Raw genomic sequence first — 19,239 nt, 5'->3', positions numbered from 1 at the left:
TTCTAACATGAAGAAACAGAGTTCCGGTTTATTGGCCAGGAACGGCGGCGGGCGTACTTTCATGCGTTGTCCTAGCGAATCTTCCTCTCGTATATGTGTTCCGGCAGCCGATTTTGTCCTGGGATTATCAATGTCCCGCTCCGCTGAATCCATTCCGTGGTGTCCATAATTCCCGAACCTGACCGCGCAGCGTACCCTGCCGGTGTACTGATCGTGCTGTAGAGGTTCTCCGTTTGGCATATGTTGTAGTGTACCTTCGTTGTCCTTCTCCTCTGCCTCTTGCCGTACGTGTTCTTTTGATTTTGGGGTCACCACTTTGTAGCCACTACGTAGCTCCATTCTATTAATGATAGACTCATTCGTATTCTTAATGTTCAACTTTATTGTGAAGCAATGAGCCAGACATAGAACATTTCAGACAAAAACAAACATAAAGCAAAGAGTAAATGATTATGTGCACACTAGAGTCTTTGCCGCTGCCCCTGCACTGTGCACACGCAACTATTCGTCTGCGTGCTCCCACAAATAATAGAGGTTCTCTTTTCACAGATGAAGAAAAATTCAGATACAAGGTTATGAACTCCCATATGCTGTAACTAAGATCAGAAGTTAAACAGCATAAAGCAAGAAAATTGATATGGCCAATTGCAAACGATATTAAACGCTCAAGCTCTAAACTAAATAAGATATTTAACAACAAACTCAAGAGAGCATATACCTTTCAACAATCTGGCAATACTGAAAACAGCACTGAATAGGTTACTGTGATTAAAGACGTTATGATACTGCCACTTTAACTTTGTTGAACATCACAAAGGTGTAAATAAATATTGTGATCAAAGATCCTAATTATGAATTGAAAATAAGCACGCATGAAATATTTATACAAATGTAATTTTTACATTCGGTTTCGGATACTGATTATTTCAAATTTTATGACAAAATATATCAACAACTGACAAGCTTATCTGTGGGAAATAGCCTATATCAAATATTGGCATATATATTTATTTATAAATGATATGAAAAGAAACTTCTTCAATAAATTCCCACTAATAATGAAGAAACTATATATTACCAATGTCGTGTTGTAACTAGTGCGTTATTCAAATTTAATCAAACTAATCTTAACGACAAGACTGGCAAATCAGGTGCCATGCACCCAAGGATAACTTTCACTGCTGGAGTGGAAGTAAATGACCATCTCAATTACTTAAATTTGGTGTTATGAGAAGTTACAGGTATACATTAAATAACAGTTTTTGAAAATGCATGATCACTATTGAAATTATTAATGCACAATTTTGCCATCCAAAACAATATTGCTATTAACTAAAGTTAAATAAACATGTAACTTATAATATTGAAACAAACAGCGATATACAACATACAGAATCAGTCATGTGATATCACTGTCTAAGAAGAGCAAAGGGAAACTTGAGGCACTAGTGTGAAGAATTTTACCCACTTAGATGCAACATCACTATCCTTAGTGATAAAGTTAGTAAAGTTATCTTTCACTTCACAAATTCTTCATATAGCTGATCCAGGTTGATCCTATCTTGTAGATTAAGTGTTTCCACTGCAAGTTCAAAATCACAATATTGTAATTCCCCATTCAAAGAAAGAGGTTCCAACCTTGCATACTTCTTACTAGCTGAGAAGTCATAATGGTTTTCAAAATATTTCAACAATGTGTCATAGAAAGAATCAAATTCACGTGAAAATGTGATTCAACGATGCTTAGCTCCCTTTTCTCCAGGTATTTGGATACTGTTTGCATTTGACCTCCTATATTTGACACAAAATGCAAGTAAATTTCAGGAATAATTCCTTTCACTGGCTCTTCAGCTAAATATACTGATTCAAGTTGCTTTGGACAGGCATCAATGCTCCTGAAATAGCTCTTTATAGCTGGCCAGCACTCAATCAATCTGTTAATGGCAGGAGTTAAGGACAGTCATCTTGTGGGCACATGCCGTAATATCTCAGACCATTCAAAATCCATAAATTCAAAAAATGATTTCAGTTCCTCACGCCTTTTAGCTGATACTGAGAAATGATTATAGATCTTCAAAACAAGATTCTCTACATCCATTTCCAGCTCTCCCATAGCATGCTTCATCGCATTATGAACCATGTGGTTTCAACAACTGGCTTTCTGCAGGTTGGAATTTATGGAAAGCAGTAATTGATAAACGGATTGTTTCCTGCCAAAATTCACATTAGCATTGTCAGCACTATAAGCAGTTAAATTATTAATATTTAGTGAATGGTTCTCCAGACTACCAACAATTAACTTTGCCACTGCATTTGAAGTTTCATCAGGCTGTTCAATAAATGTCAACAGTCAGTTCTGTACACCTACTAAAAGTTCAGAGTATCTTATACAAATTGGGAACATCTTTCTGTTGCCTCTATTTGAAGCGTCTGTTACTACTGAGAAAAACTTACTATTTTCAGGAGATTTTAGAATATTAACAACATCACTGACACTTTTAGGTGCTAATACGTTTTTCACCAACATTTCTGCCTTCGTCTTGCCACAGGAAAGTTTTACAGTTTTTCTGAATCTGTGAATATACATTACGTCTATTTATTGCTACAATCCAAACTTGAATGACTTAGGTCGTGTATGACTGTGTGATATGAAAGTCCTAACTCACAAGCTATAACAACGTTGGCTTCAGATTTCTTAGAGTTCACAAAATATTTGGAAGCTTTTGTGGTTTGACTACTTGCTTTCTCCTTTAACTGATGTCCTTTGTACCGAGCGTGTTGCTTGCGATCAAACTGTCCACCATGAGAAACGCTGAATTCCTTCCTGCACAACGTACAAAAGCATGTTTATTAGAAGTTAAACCATGCCTAACCCACGCGAAAGTATCTTCCCATTTTTTTAAGTGCACTTGACTGTACTGCTGTTGCTTGCCACGTGTTTTCTTCGCTGGTGAACTCATTACAATTCTTGAACAAAAGTAAATTAAGAAAAGTAGACTTTCCGCTGTATGGATTCAAGAAATTATCACTGCAACGAAGTTTATTAGTTTACAAACATCTGTAGTTGTACACATGAGAATCGGAAATAAGTATATCGACAACATTATCGATTATGCGATCGAGTGATCGCCTAAAATCCATATCTGACCGGTAATAATAACAAATATAACCAAATTAATGTGAATTTATGTTATATGTATATTAAGGGGAAGAATTGTGTTGGGTTCTACGATGGATTGGCGCCAAATATTAAAAAAACGGAAGAAAGTGCTGTACGGGGAAATAAAAAACGTAAAGCGAAATTAACAGTAAAAAAACGTAAGAATACGGGAGAAACGTACAACCTGGCAGCCCTATGCTTATAGTACCATACTTGTTTTAACTCTTGAGCAGGCGCACCTGTTTATAAAGTGCGCCAATCACAAAAGAGGTTGTTTTGTTCCATTCCATTGTTGTCTCACAATTGTGAGCCCAAACCTATTCCTTCATTATCCCTTCAGCTAACAGAGTCATAAGTTGTGTTGTCATGCCTGCAATTGAGCAGCTGTAATTTAGTAAACAGCAACCCAGGAGAGAAAAAATTTATGATCAGAGCAAGAACATGCTTAGATTCCAACTAATTAAAGGTTTATTTTATTATTGTTTGGTTAAAAACTGATGTTGCTCATCTTATATAAGTTTATTTTATCGTTGTTTACTTAAACTGAGATTAAATAAGAAACTTCCTGGCAGATTAAAACTGTGTGCCCGACCGAGACTCGAACTCGGGACCTTTGCCTTTCGCGGGCAAGCGCTCTACCCGCTTGCCCGCGAAAGGCAAAGGTCCCGAGTTCGAGTCTCGGTCGGGCACACAGTTTTAATCTGCCAGGAAGTTTCATATCAGCGCACACTCCGCTGCAGAGTGAAAATCTGATTCTGGAAACATCCCCCAGGCTGTGGCTAAGCCATGTCTCCGCAATATCCTTTCTTTCAGGAGTGCTAGTTCTGCAAGGTTCGCAGGAGAGCTTCTGTAAAGTTTTGGAAGGTAGGAGACGACGTACTGGCAGAAGTAAAGCTGTGAGTACCGGGCGTGAGTCGTGCTTCGGTAGCTCAGTTGGTAGAGCGCTTGCCCGCGAAAGGCAAAGGTCCCGAGTTCGAGTCTCGGTCGGGCACACAGTTTTAATCTGCCAGGAAGTTTCATATCAGCGCACACTCCGCTGCAGAGTGAAAATCTCATTCTGGAAACATCCCCCAGGCTGTGGCTAAGCCATGTCTCCGCAATATCCTTTCTTTCAGGAGTGCTAGTTCTGCAAGGTTCGCAGGAGAGCTTCTGTAAAGTTTGGAAGGTAGGAGACGAGGTACTGGCAGAAGTAAAGCTGTGAGTACCGTGCGTGAGTCGTGCTTCGGTAGCTCAGTTGGTAGAGCGCTTGCCCGCGAAAGGCAAAGGTCCCGAGTTCGAGTCTCGGTCGGGCACACAGTTTTAATCTGCCAGGAAGTTTCATATCAGCGCACACTCCGCTGCAGAGTGAAAATCTCATTCTGGAGATTAAATAAGATTAAACTGTGAATTTGCTCCTACTGCTTACCTTGGTGACATAAAGACAAGTATTATTTACCTGTGTAAAACACACACCACATATGTAAAAACTGGTGCACCCACTCGAAGGTTAAAAAGAAACAGTCAAGTCTCATGAGACAAACAAATTCATCCACACTGATTTCATAAGACCATGAATTCAATAGATTTTACCTTTCAATATTACTCTGAAAGCAGAAAGTGTGTATGTTTTATGCTCTTATGTTATGACACTGATGTACGAATAAGTGTTTTCAAATTATTAATTTTAGAAAAATAATCACACCCCATTAAATAGATAAATTCTTGAACAACATACTGGAATCATTAGAACAAGACATGATCATAAAAGGCCAACACATAACTACAGAGGTACATTTATAATATGTATAGGAAACAAAATTCTCTTTGAAAGACACATAAAGAGAATTTTTCAGACAAACAAAACATATCTTTCGAACAGAAATCGCTAGACTACATTGAACTTATACAGGGAACCAAAATATATTTACTATCAATAACTGAAAAACATGAGGAAAGATAGTTTACACTTGCAGAGGTCTGGCCTCAAAGATTATGTAAAATGTTCACTGACACCTACCCAAGTACAAAGGATGTAAATATCTCCATAGAACCATATACCTTAAAGTAAAGAAAAGCTACATATTTTACCCAAGTAACATAAATGATTTAATTGCTGACTGTTCACATCACATAAGATGTAAAATTGATAAACTGAAAAATATACTAAATTATTGCAAAAATATTAAAGTTATTTTCATAAATGAATGTTGGCACATAGCAAATCTGTAAAATACTTAATAATGTCTACAAATTTCGAGGAAGTTACCGGTTTTTGTAGAAAAATTAATCATCACAGGGTTCTTTATATACCTCTTCATTCTGGTATGAATTACAAAGTGGGATGTGAGACTGGCAGTTTAAATGAAGAATGTTGTTATGTAGAATTAATGGACTTGAATGTTATTACAATTGAGATTTACACAGCTCTAGATAAGTTGATTACTATATACTATAAGAACTTTGGTATCTTTTAGAAGACCTAAGCTTAAAACAGGTATAATGACTACTGATTCTTATATCAACATCAGAAGTAAAAGCATTGGTTTATGTAAATTGACTGATTTAATAAAAAAAATGTATTTCTCTTAGTCAACCATAGAAAATGATTACTCAGTATCACATATTGACAATATTTTAACAAATAGAGTTTCAACATATGTATAAATTTCGCTTTGATTTAGAAATCTCTAATCATGTAAAACTGTTTAGTGAACTACTAGAATCTGATATTAAACCTCATTTAAAATAAATTATTCGTTTCGGACCTCTTGATAAGTATGGAATTGTGCTTACGCATGTCAATCACATCGCGATTGCGGGCAGCATGGGGTTCACGCCTGAGCCTCAGGACGTGCGCTAGCAGCGCATGTCGGGTGTTTCAAGCGTCAACTTCGTGTCTTAATATCTCGGGATGTAATGGGAATATTGCGATGCAATCAACGCCGTTGTGTATGTGCTTTGTCATGCTATGGATTGCTGAAGAAAAAATATAGGAGGTCCATTTAAAAAAAAACATAAGTTTGTGTTAAAAAACACATATGCTTTCATTTTAGAATGTTTCCAATAATGTACATTTATGGGCCCCAGCCCTACATTGATACGGGTGAAAGTCGTTTTCCAATAGCTGTTGTTGTTCCAGAGTTGAGCACCCGACTAATAGCTTTGAAGATGCGCCTATGCCAAGCTTATTTGAGGCGCTGGTCATGCAGGTCATGAGTCACCACCCAGGAGTGAACAGCACGAACGCAGGCCAAGATTTCCCCCCATGAACCGATTAGGTAATGCCAGAGACCGTTGAGCCCACAAGTTCAAAAATAATTCTTAACCAAACACACAGTCTTTGGGTAGGTTCGAGTTTATGGCATTCCAAAACTTTATATTGCAGAAGTTAACTGGATTAGGTACAGAAGTTTAAACGAAGAATCCTAAGTTACGGACAGAAACGCAAGCACAGAACATTAAATTAACCGAGTTGGGAATGAAGTTCGAGTAGCAACACGGCGAAGTAACTAAGTTAAGAGAAGAGATCGAAGCAGAAGATACAAAACCTGGTTCCTCCGTTGAAGGCAATAAGCGAGAGATGGAATAATCACTCAGCAGTGTTTCAACTAAATCATGAGGATAGAGATCATGTATTACGCGGTACTCAGGACCAAGCACCGACTACACATTTCTCTAGGCATGGTAAAAATCTCCCATGATTTTGGTGACAGGATCGTAACTACACCCTGCCCCTGTCAACCATGGGTCTGGTCATGGGTTGAGGACATGCAGCAGGAGTTCACAGCACTAAAGGAAGCATTGATCAGTGCACTTGAACCTTTAGAAAGTGTTCTGTCTAGCTCCTGAGAGCTCGTGGACTGGCATAGGCATACATTTGATCCAGGAAGTAGAACCTAATGGTGAGGTGACGAGTTTTGCAAGTTGCATTTTAATGAAGTGGAACTATAGAGAGCAGTGAAATGAAAACTGAACACTCAGACGTAATCACCACATGAGTTAAGACATTTATTTCACTGGTAGATGATACATCAATTCCTCTTTTGTAGACCGTGGTTCGCCGCTGCTGGACCCACAACCACACTCACCTTTGCACTTCCTCGTCTGACCGGATCAAACGTCCAGACATGACTTCTTTGAGGTCGCTGAATGTGTGAACATCACGCGGTGAAGGATCTGGGCTGTATGCAGTATGTTGCAGTGTTTCCTGACCAGATGACTGAATGTATCCTTCGTCCGATTGGCTGTATGGGAGCGAGTATTATTGTGCAAAAGGATGATTCTATCTGCCAGTATTCCTGGGCGTTTTGACTTTATGACGTGTCGCAGTTTCTGCAAAGTGTCTTAACAGTGCTGGGCATTGATCATGGTTTCACACTTGAAGAACTCGATGAGGAGTGATGCCCTCCAGTCGAAGAATAAGGTCGTCATGACCGGAACTTGTGTGAATGGTTTTGGATTTCTTTGTCAGAGGAGTTGTGGGGGTCTTGCACAAACGCGCCCGTTCACACGGTGTCAATCAAACGAAAACTACGCTTCAGCGATTTAGTTGAAAAACTCTGCAACATCCTCTGAACAGCCTCGATTTTTCACCGCGTGGACGTTCATCTTCGGCGATCTGAAGAAAAGGATGTGTGGACGTCGGTTTCAGTCGGACGAGGAAGTGCAAGAGTGGGTGCGCTCGTGGATCCATCAGCGACTGCCCGCGTTCTGTCAAACAGGAATAAATCGTCTTGTCTCCCAGTGGAATAAATGTCCTAACGTGTCAAGTGATTACTTTTGTATGGAATCATTCCATGTTGACCTTACAGCGAGTGTTCTGTTTTCACTTGTCTTCCCATCATATTCAATTGCAGAGCTCGAACGCCTCTAGTTCTGTGGAGGTTTACAAGGTTCTGGTATTTCCTTATGCAAAAGATGGCCAGGGTTATGGGATCGCCACCTGTTTCCCACTAATACTGCAGGAAAGAAACGCTGCGCCCTACCTGCGGTCAGATCAACAGCCCAGTCATGGGCTTATGCAAGGGAATTTACTTTTCATAAGCTATGTAACTAACATGGTCCAGTCACGTTAATGTCAGCATCGCCTACGTTCCACATCAACATGCAATAATCGTACACAGACAGCAGATGGCAGCACTAGCAGTGGAGGGTATATAAAACATGTTGGGGCAGTCGTTATCATAATGTGAAAATGGAGCGATTTATCTAACGTCCAAAAGGACGTGATCATCGTCTTTCAGGCCAAGGGTGGAAGTATTTCCGAAATGGCTAGTTTGTAAACTGTTCACATACCATTTTGGTTAAAGTATATTGTACATGACAAAACCGATGCTATTCAGAACTGGCGCTGAGGCAATTGCAGTTCACCATGGGCTGTAGCTGACAGGGGTAAACGAATGCTGTGGAGATGTTTACAGGCAGACGGATGTGCAACTTGTGAGCAACTAATCACCAAGGTGAAGCAAGTGTCTCCTCAACGACCGTTCAGCAAACATCGCTGCTTATGGGCCTCCACAGCAGATCCATGGTTCACGTACCCATGCTGACCGCTGTTCATCGGCGACGAAGGCTGCAATTTGCAAGCAATACCGCAACTGCAAGAACACTGACGACAGGTGACCTTTTTTGATGATTCATGTTTTATGCTCCGTCAAACGGATGGCTGTTGCCTTCTACGACGTGAAACATCCGAAAGCAAACACTGCAAGAATTGTCGGAGCATTATGAAATGGGGAACGTTTTCGTGGAATTTTCTAGGTGGTCCAGTCATTCTGGAATGCACAATGGATCAATAAAAGTATGCGTGTCCACCGATACCTGCAATTTGTTTGTCCTTGGCACGATGGCATCTTCCAGCAGGACAATGCAATGTGGTACACAGCTCACAGTGTACGTGCATGGTTGAAAGAGCACCAGAATGGGTTTATGGATTTATCGTACTCCCCCATCCAACAAACCCCCCGAATTTAAAACCAATTGAGAATCTTATCAGGCTGTTCGAGGCATACATCCACAGCTGACAATCCTAGTGCAGCTCGCCATAGCTCTGGAATCTTCATGGCTTCACATTCCACCTTCCAGAACCCTCACTGACTCTGTCGTTGACGTCTCGCAGTTGTTTGTAACATGGTAGCAGGAAAGGGAGTAAGGAAGTTCTGAGGTAAGAGTTGCAAGAAGTATTGCTCTGTATTGTACGCGGTGGAACAGCAGCTTAAAGATTTGTCTCTCCCGCCATGTTTGAATACTACCATGAGCCTGCAGTAGGGGGCCACTTGCGACTTTCTAAAACCATCCATAAAATTGATGTGGGTCTTATCTGCACATACTTACACAAGGACGTGTGGAGAGTTTTGGGTAAATCTAAAGCTTGCAATATGGCCAAATCCAATCCCAACAAACGTGAGGGACTCCTCCAGTCTACCTAGGCCGAGGATTCTACAGACTGGCTATTTAGTAGGTTGGATCTCCGCTTGTGCACAGGGGACATAAGTATACCTTTGTAGCTATGGACACTTTTCACATTTCACTCGGTAAATGCCCAGCAACGGTGTAATGGTGGGACTACGAGATTTTTTTTTTTGCTTGGACCTACCGAAATACTAGTTAGCGATAATACTCCGTCGTTTCTATCTAGGGAGTTCTGTAAATTTTATTTTTAACATGTTGTAACTCATACCACAACCACACCGTATTATCTTCAGCTGTCTTTCACTGAGAGGATAACAGTAACCTAAAAGGCACGTTGATTATCTTTCATTGTTATGCCCAAACTAAAAGGGACTGCTCCTTGCCCTGGTTGAACTTAAGAATTTAACACTGCTAATCACGAAGCTCATAGGACAACTCCAGTCGTCTTAACGTTTTCACGTACCTTAAATTCACCACTGTCCAATCTCTGGTCAAAAACTGACTTACTACCAGAAAAATTACTCGCGAGGCTATTCGGGACAACTAAAGGAGGGTTACAGATTGTGTCAACCGGAGAGAAGTGGCCTGGTACAACTGAGGTCAGCATTCTAGAAATTTTAAGGTTGTGGACTCTGTGTTCCTTTAGAATTCTGTCATCCCCAGACTGACAAAAAGGTGTCTGGGATATTAATGCTCCACTTTGTAAGGTCTTTTCAAGTGCTCAGGGTGCTGACCCCTACCAGTTTCCTTGTCGAGAACTCTTACTTCAAATGTGAAAGTCAATTATCTCTTTAAACAAAGAAAATTATCGTTGTCAACCCATAAAAGAAAACTCAAGGCCCCCCTCTATCATTTTTCCAATCTTTGAGCTAATCTGTTTATTTCTTATATTAACAATTTCATCACTAATGTAAACCCATTGAAGCACTGCATTTGCTCTAGACAGCATCATTTTGCCATGCACAGTATACCTCAACCACGATGGCATGCGAGCAGTTTTCAAACTTAGCTATTTCGGAAATGCTTTCACCCTTGCCACAAAAGCCAATGATCATGCCCTTCTGGACGTCAGATAAAACACACCATTTCCTCATTATGACAATGACTGCACTGTTTTCTGTGAGCCCCGACGTACATTACATACAATCCACTGCTGGTGGTTCCACGTACTGTCACTGTATCGTCAAAATTGACATCAAAAATAGGTGGTTGTCACATTAATGAGACTGGACTGTGTTAGTTACATAGTTTACCAAAGGTCCATTCCTCTGTGCAAGCTCATGACTGGGCTGTTGGTCTGGCTCCTGGTCCCTGGCCACCATCTACATCCAGGAAAGATTCCCAGCACTCTTTTGATCGCAGACTGATTTCCATGGGCGACGAAAAATCGCAGTCCCCATCTGGGATGAGCCAAGACCTCCAGGGCTGGAGTCTAGTGTTCTATGCAATGAACTACCATGACCATGACACATTCGTAGCACAGTATTTGCCACATGTCTGTGTTAGTGGTACAGGAAAGTATTTACATTTAAATTACACTACTGGGCATTAAAATTGCTACACCACGAAGATGACGTGCTACAGACACGCAATTTAACCGACAGGAAGAAGATGCCGTGATATGCAAATGATTAGCTTTTCAGAGCATTCACACAAGGTTGGCGCCGGTGGCGACACCTACAACGTGCTGACATGAGGAAAGTTTCCAGCCGATATGTCATACACAAACAGCAGTTGACCGGCGTTGCCTGGTGAAACGTTGTTGTGATGCCTCGTGTAAGGAGGAGAAATGCGTACCATCACGTTTCCGACTTCGATAAAGGTCGGATTGTAGCCTATCGCGATTGCGGCTTATCGTATCGCTACATTGCTGCTCGCGTTGGTCGAGATCCAATGACTGTTAACAGAATATGGAATCGGTGGGTTCAGGAGGGAAATACGGAACGCCGTGCTGGATCCCAACAGCCTCGTGCAGTCGAGATGACAGGCATCTTATCCGCATGGCTGTAACGGTTCGTGCAGCCACGTCTCGATCCCTGAGTCAACAGATGGGGACGTTTGCAAGACAACAACCATCTGCACGAACAGTTCGACGACGTTTGCAGCAGCATGGACTATCAGCTCGGAGACCATGGCTGCGGTTACCTTTGACGCTGCATCACAGACAGGATCGCCTGCGATGGGGTACTCAACGACGAACCCGGGTGGACGAATGGCAAAACGTCATTTTTTTCGGATGAATCCAGATTCTGTTTACAGCATCATGATGGTCGCATCCGTGTTTGGCAACATCGCGGTGAACGCACACTGGAAGCGTGTATTCGTCATCGCCATACTGGCGTACCCGGCGTGATGGTACGGGGTGCCATTGGTTACACGTCTCCGTCACCTCTTGTTCGCATTGACGGCACTTTGAACAGTGGACGTGACATTTCAGATGTGTTACGACCCGTGGCTCTTCCCTTCATTCGATCCCTGCGAAACCCTACATTTCAGCAAGATAATTCACGTCCACATGTTGCAGGTCCTGTACGGGCCTTTCTGGATACAGAAAATGTTCGACTGCTGCCCTGACCAGCACATTCTCCAGAACTCTTAACAATTGTAATCGTCTGGTCAATGGCGGCCGAGCAACTGGCTCGTCACCATACGCCAGTCACTCCTCTTGAAGAACTGTGGTATCGTGTTGAAGCTGGATGGGCAGCTGTACCTGTATACGCTATCCAAGCTCTGTTTGACTCAATGGCCAGGCGTATCAATGCCGTTATTACGGCCAGAGGTGGTTGTTCTGGGTACTGATTTCTCGGGATCTACGCACCCAAATTGTGTGAAAATGTAATCACATGTCAGTTCTAGTATAATATATTTGTCCAATGAATATCCGGTTAATCATCTGCATTTCTTCTTGGTCTAGCAGTTTTAATGGCCAATAGTGTATAATTTTATGTAACTGACTTGGTAAATATTTAATATGCTTGCTCCAGACTAAATTTTCACATAACCCATAGGAACTCAGCAAAGCCAATTTATGCTAACCCTGCTTCTTTATGACTTGCTTTTAATATATTGTACTGATTTGTATAATATGGATTTTGAGATGTTCATTCATTCCATTCCGATGGAGACACATTTCTAACGAGTGTATTAATAATTCTTGATTTACAGTAATTAATGCAAATGTACCACCTGATAACAAAACCACCGAGTACATCTGAGTCTGGCCGTAATTAAAGATAGTCATTGTTGTCTCATACATCACACTGCGGGGAGGGACTTTCTGTCTTAACGTCCACGTTTCACTGTCATATGCGGGCAAAACAACTGGCGCTACCGTCATCTTGTATAGCTTCAGATTCGTTTCGGTGCATGCTGTTTTCAGTGTTCTTTGAATAGTTCTGCTCATTGCCTGGTTTCTTCCTAATTTATTAATTGCATCTCAACAGTAATCATAAGACATATAGCAGCCTAAATAATTAAAATGTTGAACATGTTCTACAGTTTTGTCATCTAAAATAATCTTTACTATTATTGGGTGTTTGCCATGGAATGCCATAGTTAGTGAAATCGAAGCAGAAATTTCAAAATTATATTCTTTACGAATTGATATCACTTTGAATATTATGTTCAGTGATTTGTATAATCACTAAGTCTTCAGCAGATGCAAGTAGATTTAAAGTGGTCTTTCCTAAAATAATTCTAGGAGGTGCCTGATCATTTCATCTGTGCAGAATATCGTTGATATAAATGTTAAAAAGCGTGGATGATAATAAACACCTTTGTCTTACTCCCTGATTAATAACTACACACATACTCATAAATTAAGGATAATGCTGATACAGGGTTAAGCAACGCTCTGGTGGGCGGTTTGCGGGTTTAAATCACCTCGGGATATGACCATGCGGTGCATTTTACCTACGGTCATCGCACGGTGGCGCTGGCAACAGTCCACATACGCAGAGGTGTATTGGTCCATGTCTGAGAACGGCGCAGCGTGTAGGTGTGCAGACGTTTCCAGACGTGCTAATGGTGGCTGTGTGTTGAAAATGGCTCAAAGAACACATATTGATGACGTTATGAGGGGTAGAATACTAGGGCGACTGGAGGCTGGTCAAACACAGCAGGTCGTAGCACGGGCTCTCCATGTGCACAAAGTGTGATCTCAAGATTATGGCAACGTTCCAGTAGACAGGAAACGTGTCCAGGCGCTACAGTACGGGACGCCCACAGTGTACAACACCACAAGAAGACCGATATCTCCCCATCAGTGCCCCCTGACGGCCAGGGAGTACTGCAGGTAGCCTTGCTCGGGATCTTACTGCAGCCACTGAAACATCATTGGAACAGTGGTCCCAGGTTATGTTCACGGACGAGTCCAGGTATAGTCTGAACAGTGATTCTAGCCGGGTTTTCATCTGGCGTGAACCAGGAACCAGATACCAACCCCTTAATGCCCTTGAAATGGACCTGTATGGAGGTCGTGGTTTGATGGTGGGGGGTGGGATTATGATTGGTGCCCGCACACCCCTACATGTCTTTGACAGAGGAACTGCAACAGGTGAGGTGTATCGGGACGTCATTTTGCACCAGCCTTTTCAGGGATGCAGCGGGTCTCACCTTCCTCCTGATGGATGATAACGCTTGGCCCTTCCGAGCTGCCATCCTGGAAGAGTACCTTGAAACAGAAAATATCAGGCAAGTGGAGTGGCCTGTCTGTGCTCCAGACCTAAACCCCATCGAGCACGTCTGGAATGCTCTCGGTCGACGTATCGCTGCGCGTCTTCAAACCCCTAGGACACTTCAGGAGCTCTGACAGGCACTGGCACAAGAATGGGAGGCTATACACCGTATGCTAAACCCGTTGTGCGGCCCGTGCACGTGTGCATGGTGATCATACCCCATAGTGATGTCGGGGTATATGCGCAGGAAACAATAGCGCTTTGTAGCACATGTGCTTCGGGACGGTTTTCTCAACTTATCACCAATACTGTGGACTTACAGATCTGTGTCGTGTGTGTTCCCTATGTGCCTATGCTATTAGAGCCAGTTTTGTGTAGTGCCACGTTGTGTGGCACCACATTCTGCAATTATCCTTAATTTATGAGCATGAGTGTATATTTCCGTCACTGTAATTGGGTTGGTTGGTTGATTTGGTGGAGGGGACCAAACAGTGAGCTCATCGGTCCCATCGGGTTAGGGAAGAATGGGGGAGGAAATCGGCTGTGCCCTTTCAATGGAACCATCCCAGCATTTGCTTGAAGAGATTTAGGGAAATCATGGAAAACCTGAATCAGAATGGCCGGACGCGGATTTGAAGCGTCGACGTCCCGAATGCGAGTCCAGTGTGTTAGCCACTAGGCCACTTCGTTCGGTACTGTAATTGGGTAAACGGAGTCTGAAACTGGTACTATTATACACCGACAGAAAAAAAATAGTACCCCCTTTTAGAGGTTTCCAATTCACTCAAGATTTATTGTTACAAAAGTTCGTATAGCGTACATGAAATGATTTCATTTACAGGTGAATATCACAAGCACTTCTGATGTACCTGATATCGTCTCATGCCGAAATACACATCTTATTGTGTGGTGTAGTCTCCACAGGCTACAGTGCAGGCGCTGACTCCGGCATCCAGTCGATCGTACAGATGGCGAATACTGTCCTCAAATACGTTATAGCACGCCTGCTCGACCTATTCCCGTAGTTCTTTAAGAGTTATTGGTTGACGAGTAGCACGACACGAGCTCCATTGGACAGGTGCTCTATTGGAGGCAAGTGAGGAGACCTTGCTGAACAGAGAAGCTGCTGCATGTCTTGCAGAGCATGTTGAGTTTCACGGGTATTGTGTGGGCGAGCATTATCCTGTTGGAACAATACAAATGTTGTAACGTGGCTGTAATTTCGCACCTTACAAGCACTCATCCACATACTTTTGCCGTGAACTACAACCACAATTAGATATCATTTGATAGGTTGTACATCGTATATACGAATATTTAAAGGAGACTGACATTGTCACGTATGCCTTGTAAATAATTGTTAACTCTTAACTGCATAAAGGTGACGGAGTGTCTTTGTTATAAAAACGGCGTAATGAATGATTGCCTACACTAGTAGAGGCTGGAATGCCAGTGGAGATGAAACGGCAGGCAGAACACAAGCTCTAGGTAGAAGGCGCGCACAGGTGTTGGTCCTGCTTAAACACAGGAAGTAGCTAGACGGACGTCGTGGCACCTGAGCTCTGGAGCACAATGGGGTGACGGCCGGCTGCTGTTGTTGGAGGCCCGGAAGGATAACCGGATAATACTTCCGAACTTCGCAAATTTTGGACGCAGGTGAGAGGAACGAAGAAGAGGAACCTCGGAAACCACGCAGGCTCGGTTATCTCCAAGGATTTTTACTCAGAAGCGTACCATTGTATGAGTATAGGTATTGCCTCGCAAACTTTCCGCGCTGGCCGACAAAAGACTAAAATATGGTTGGTCGGCGTTCGCAAGAATCTGTAGAGAGGGAGAATATTCCGTGGTTTCGGGAATATGATTCGTTTTCGGAATTACGATGGTGGGGAGCCGAGCCTTGCAGGGAGGCCAGCGGTGGAGAGACGAGGTCTTCCATTGTGAGCGCCCGTGTGGGACGGTCGCTTGATATCAGCTTTGCTGGTATAGACAGACTTGCTGTCTTTGCTTTCAGGAGAGTATATAGTTATAACAGTTAGGCAATGTACGGGTTGGGAACCTATACGATTTTGGACTTCACCTCCGGGTTGGAAGTCCTCGTTGAGTACGCAGCGTTCAGTAATTGGGAGCACTTCCTCTGCCTATATGTACTTACGTTGAGACGTTATCTGAACTCCGTCCTTGTGGTTGAGAGTTCACGTTTCTCGTCTGTGGAACACAGAGAGGAGAAGGCAGTATTAGAAAAAAAAAGTTCAAATGTGTGTGAAATCTTATGGGACTTAACTGCTAAGGTCATCAGTCTCTAAGCTTACACACTATTTAACCTAAATTATCCTACGGACAAACACACACACCCATGCCCGATGGAGGACTCGAGCCTCCGCCGGGACCAGCCGCACAGTCCATGACTGCAGCGCCCAGACCGCTCGGCTAATCCCGCGCGGCCGCAGTATTAGAGTATATTACTCGGAGGACCGCCTTATGTCGTCCTAGTGTTTGAAAGAGAGTATTTGTGGCTGGAGTTCTTCCATCGTCGCAGACGAATACGAGAACCATGACTTCGACGCGCCGGACGCAATACTTACGGTGATATCGCAAATTGCTTCGGCTTATTAGGGCTATAAAAGCTAAACAGTTGTGAGCACGCTAGTTTATTTCCACTGAGGTTTCTAACAATACCACCATTTGCGAAGTAGGTTAGAAATCAGATTAATAATGTTGCTCACGCAGCATATGTTCGCTTTATCGGGCAACAACAAACTTATTGACTGTGGATAGTATCGTCAGAATAGAAATAATGAAGTCACTGTAAAAAAGTCATTAATTTTGGCACTTATCTTGAATGGATTCCCACGTAGATTTCGTTGATTCTAGGGTGATTCCACTTTGACTGCTAGAAGGTCCAGATCTGTATTTTAGCAATGTTTGAAGACCTGACAAATGCGTTTTTCAGGAAATTCTTAATGATCAAACAGTCACAGATCAGAAGAATGGTATGGTAGAAATAATTTTTGACTTGGTGTTCACGCTCCACATTTTTATTAAACTTCTTGTAAATTCACATATACTTCTTCTTAATTGTCACATCATCACGAAATCAGTTTTGTATCAATTTTCATATATTTAATTTCCGCTTTAACCAAATACAAGACTTGACTGTTCTTTTACAAAGCGAAATAACAACTTAACTTCTGCAAAGTGAAACAAAGACTGCTCTGTGCGCATTCGTGCCAAAACGGTTACAAGTAAGTCAAAGATTATGACAGTCTCACAGAAATGAATACACACAAGAACCATATCACTGTAATATATCGATACATCGGAGTACCTATACATTAATAAAACCAAATATGAATATTGTCACAAAAATATGTCTGTTACTTCGCAGAAAAGTAGTACGATATTACTGGTATCGAGAACTGGAGTTGGAGTGCCGCAATGGTCACGTAAATAAAGAACCAGTACAGGTTCCACACCACCGTATATCATCTTTGAAGGTAGTGTTTTCTAGTGTTTGGTACGAAGATGATGTCAGTCATTTCGCATTATTGATATTACACCACGTAGTCATAATAAGGGGCAGAGTTGGGCAATTGATCAGTAATTTTACTTAGGAAATGTAAACTTTGTAATATAAAGGCTTTTTTAATCCGCAATAAATATATAAGCAGGACCAACGTTTATGATTTAGTGGGATTAGTCGCCTTCACCATTCATTTACGTTTAGATTGTAATTTATATAATTAAGAGATTGTAAGATCTGCTTCAGGTGGTAGTCAGACAGGGCCAAATCTTCATTTTAGCCTTTATTATTTTGCGTTGCGCACATTCGTTTTTACACCTGTCTGGAGTAGCATCTTGGAACCTTTGCCGGCCGCGGTGGTCTAGCGGGTTCTAGGCACTCAGTCCGGGACCGCGCGACTGCTACGGTCGCAGGTTCGAATCCTGCCTCGGGCATGGATGTGTGTGATATCCTTAGGTTATTTAGATTTAAGTAGTTCTAAGTTCTAGGGGACTGATGACCACAGATGTTAAGTCCCATAGTGCTCAGAGCCATTTGAACCATTTGGAACCTTTCTGTTGCAAGAACGCAAAAAAGAACAGATCTAAAAGCTTTTCGCACGTACCGGGTGCTGGTTATCGTTTCCTCCAGGAACACCAAAGGGGAAGGAGAGTAGTAGCTTATCGCACCTCATACCATAAGACCTGGGGTAGGGCCAGTATGTCTTGGACGAATGCAGTTTACGAGACAACGCTCACGAGGTCTACGTTGTACGTACGAACAACCATCATTTGCGCCGAGGCGGAATCTGTTTTCGTCGCTGAAGACCACAGCGCGCCATTCCATCTTCCAAATGACCCTCTGATGGCACCAGTCGAGCCACGGTCGTCGATGCTGTGGCGTGAGTGGAAGACGGGCAAGAGCTGTGTGTGCCCGTAGCTCCACAGCTAATAAACGTTTCGCAACAGTTCGCGTTGATACGTCAGGGCTCACCAACCCTCTTACCTGCGCTGTGGTGGCTCTCGATCTGCCACTGCTGCCCTTAGATTACAACGACCATGGCGGGCGTCTGTGCTGCATGGAGCTCCAGAACCACGTCCACAGGTCAGAGAATGTTCACGAGACCACCGATATCAACAGCGTTGTACGACTGACGCAGCACTTCCAAATTGTGTGATGATTCTCCGAAAGAGAAGGAAGGAAGCGCGAGTATGTCTCCGTGGTATGGTTGTCTGCTTGCCCCACACATTTGCACTACACCGAGTTCTCTGGCTTGACTTCCGCAAGGCGTTCGATACAGTTCCCCACAGTCGTCTAATGAACAAAGTAAGAGCAATTGTGTGATTGGATTGAAGAGTTCCTAGATAACAGAACGCAGCATGTCATTCTCAATGGAGGGAAGTCTTCCGAAGTAAGAGTGATTTCAGGTATGCCGCAGGGGAGTGTCGTAGGACCGTTGCTATTCACAATATATATAAATGACCTTGTGGACAACATCGGATGTTCACTGAGGC

General features: G+C 42.6%; 2 non-coding genes across 2 annotated transcripts; both read left to right on the top strand.

Annotated features, from left to right (window-relative positions):
• The first annotated feature begins 4,077 nt into the window (after window positions 1-4,077).
• Window positions 4,078-4,152, top strand: Trnas-cga. The gene has a single exon. It is a non-coding gene; the product is annotated as a tRNA-Ser (tRNA).
• A 226-nt stretch (window positions 4,153-4,378) lies between these two features.
• Trnas-cga lies at window positions 4,379-4,453 on the top strand. The gene has a single exon. It is a non-coding gene; the product is annotated as a tRNA-Ser (tRNA).
• The last annotated feature ends 14,786 nt before the right edge of the window (window positions 4,454-19,239 follow it).

The sequence above is a fragment of the Schistocerca americana genome, chromosome 1, assembly GCF_021461395.2.
Source record: "Schistocerca americana isolate TAMUIC-IGC-003095 chromosome 1, iqSchAmer2.1, whole genome shotgun sequence".
Lineage (NCBI taxonomy): Eukaryota > Metazoa > Arthropoda > Insecta > Orthoptera > Acrididae > Schistocerca > Schistocerca americana.
Note: the sequence above shows the minus strand (reverse complement) of the source record. Positions and strands in the feature narration are given on the sequence as shown.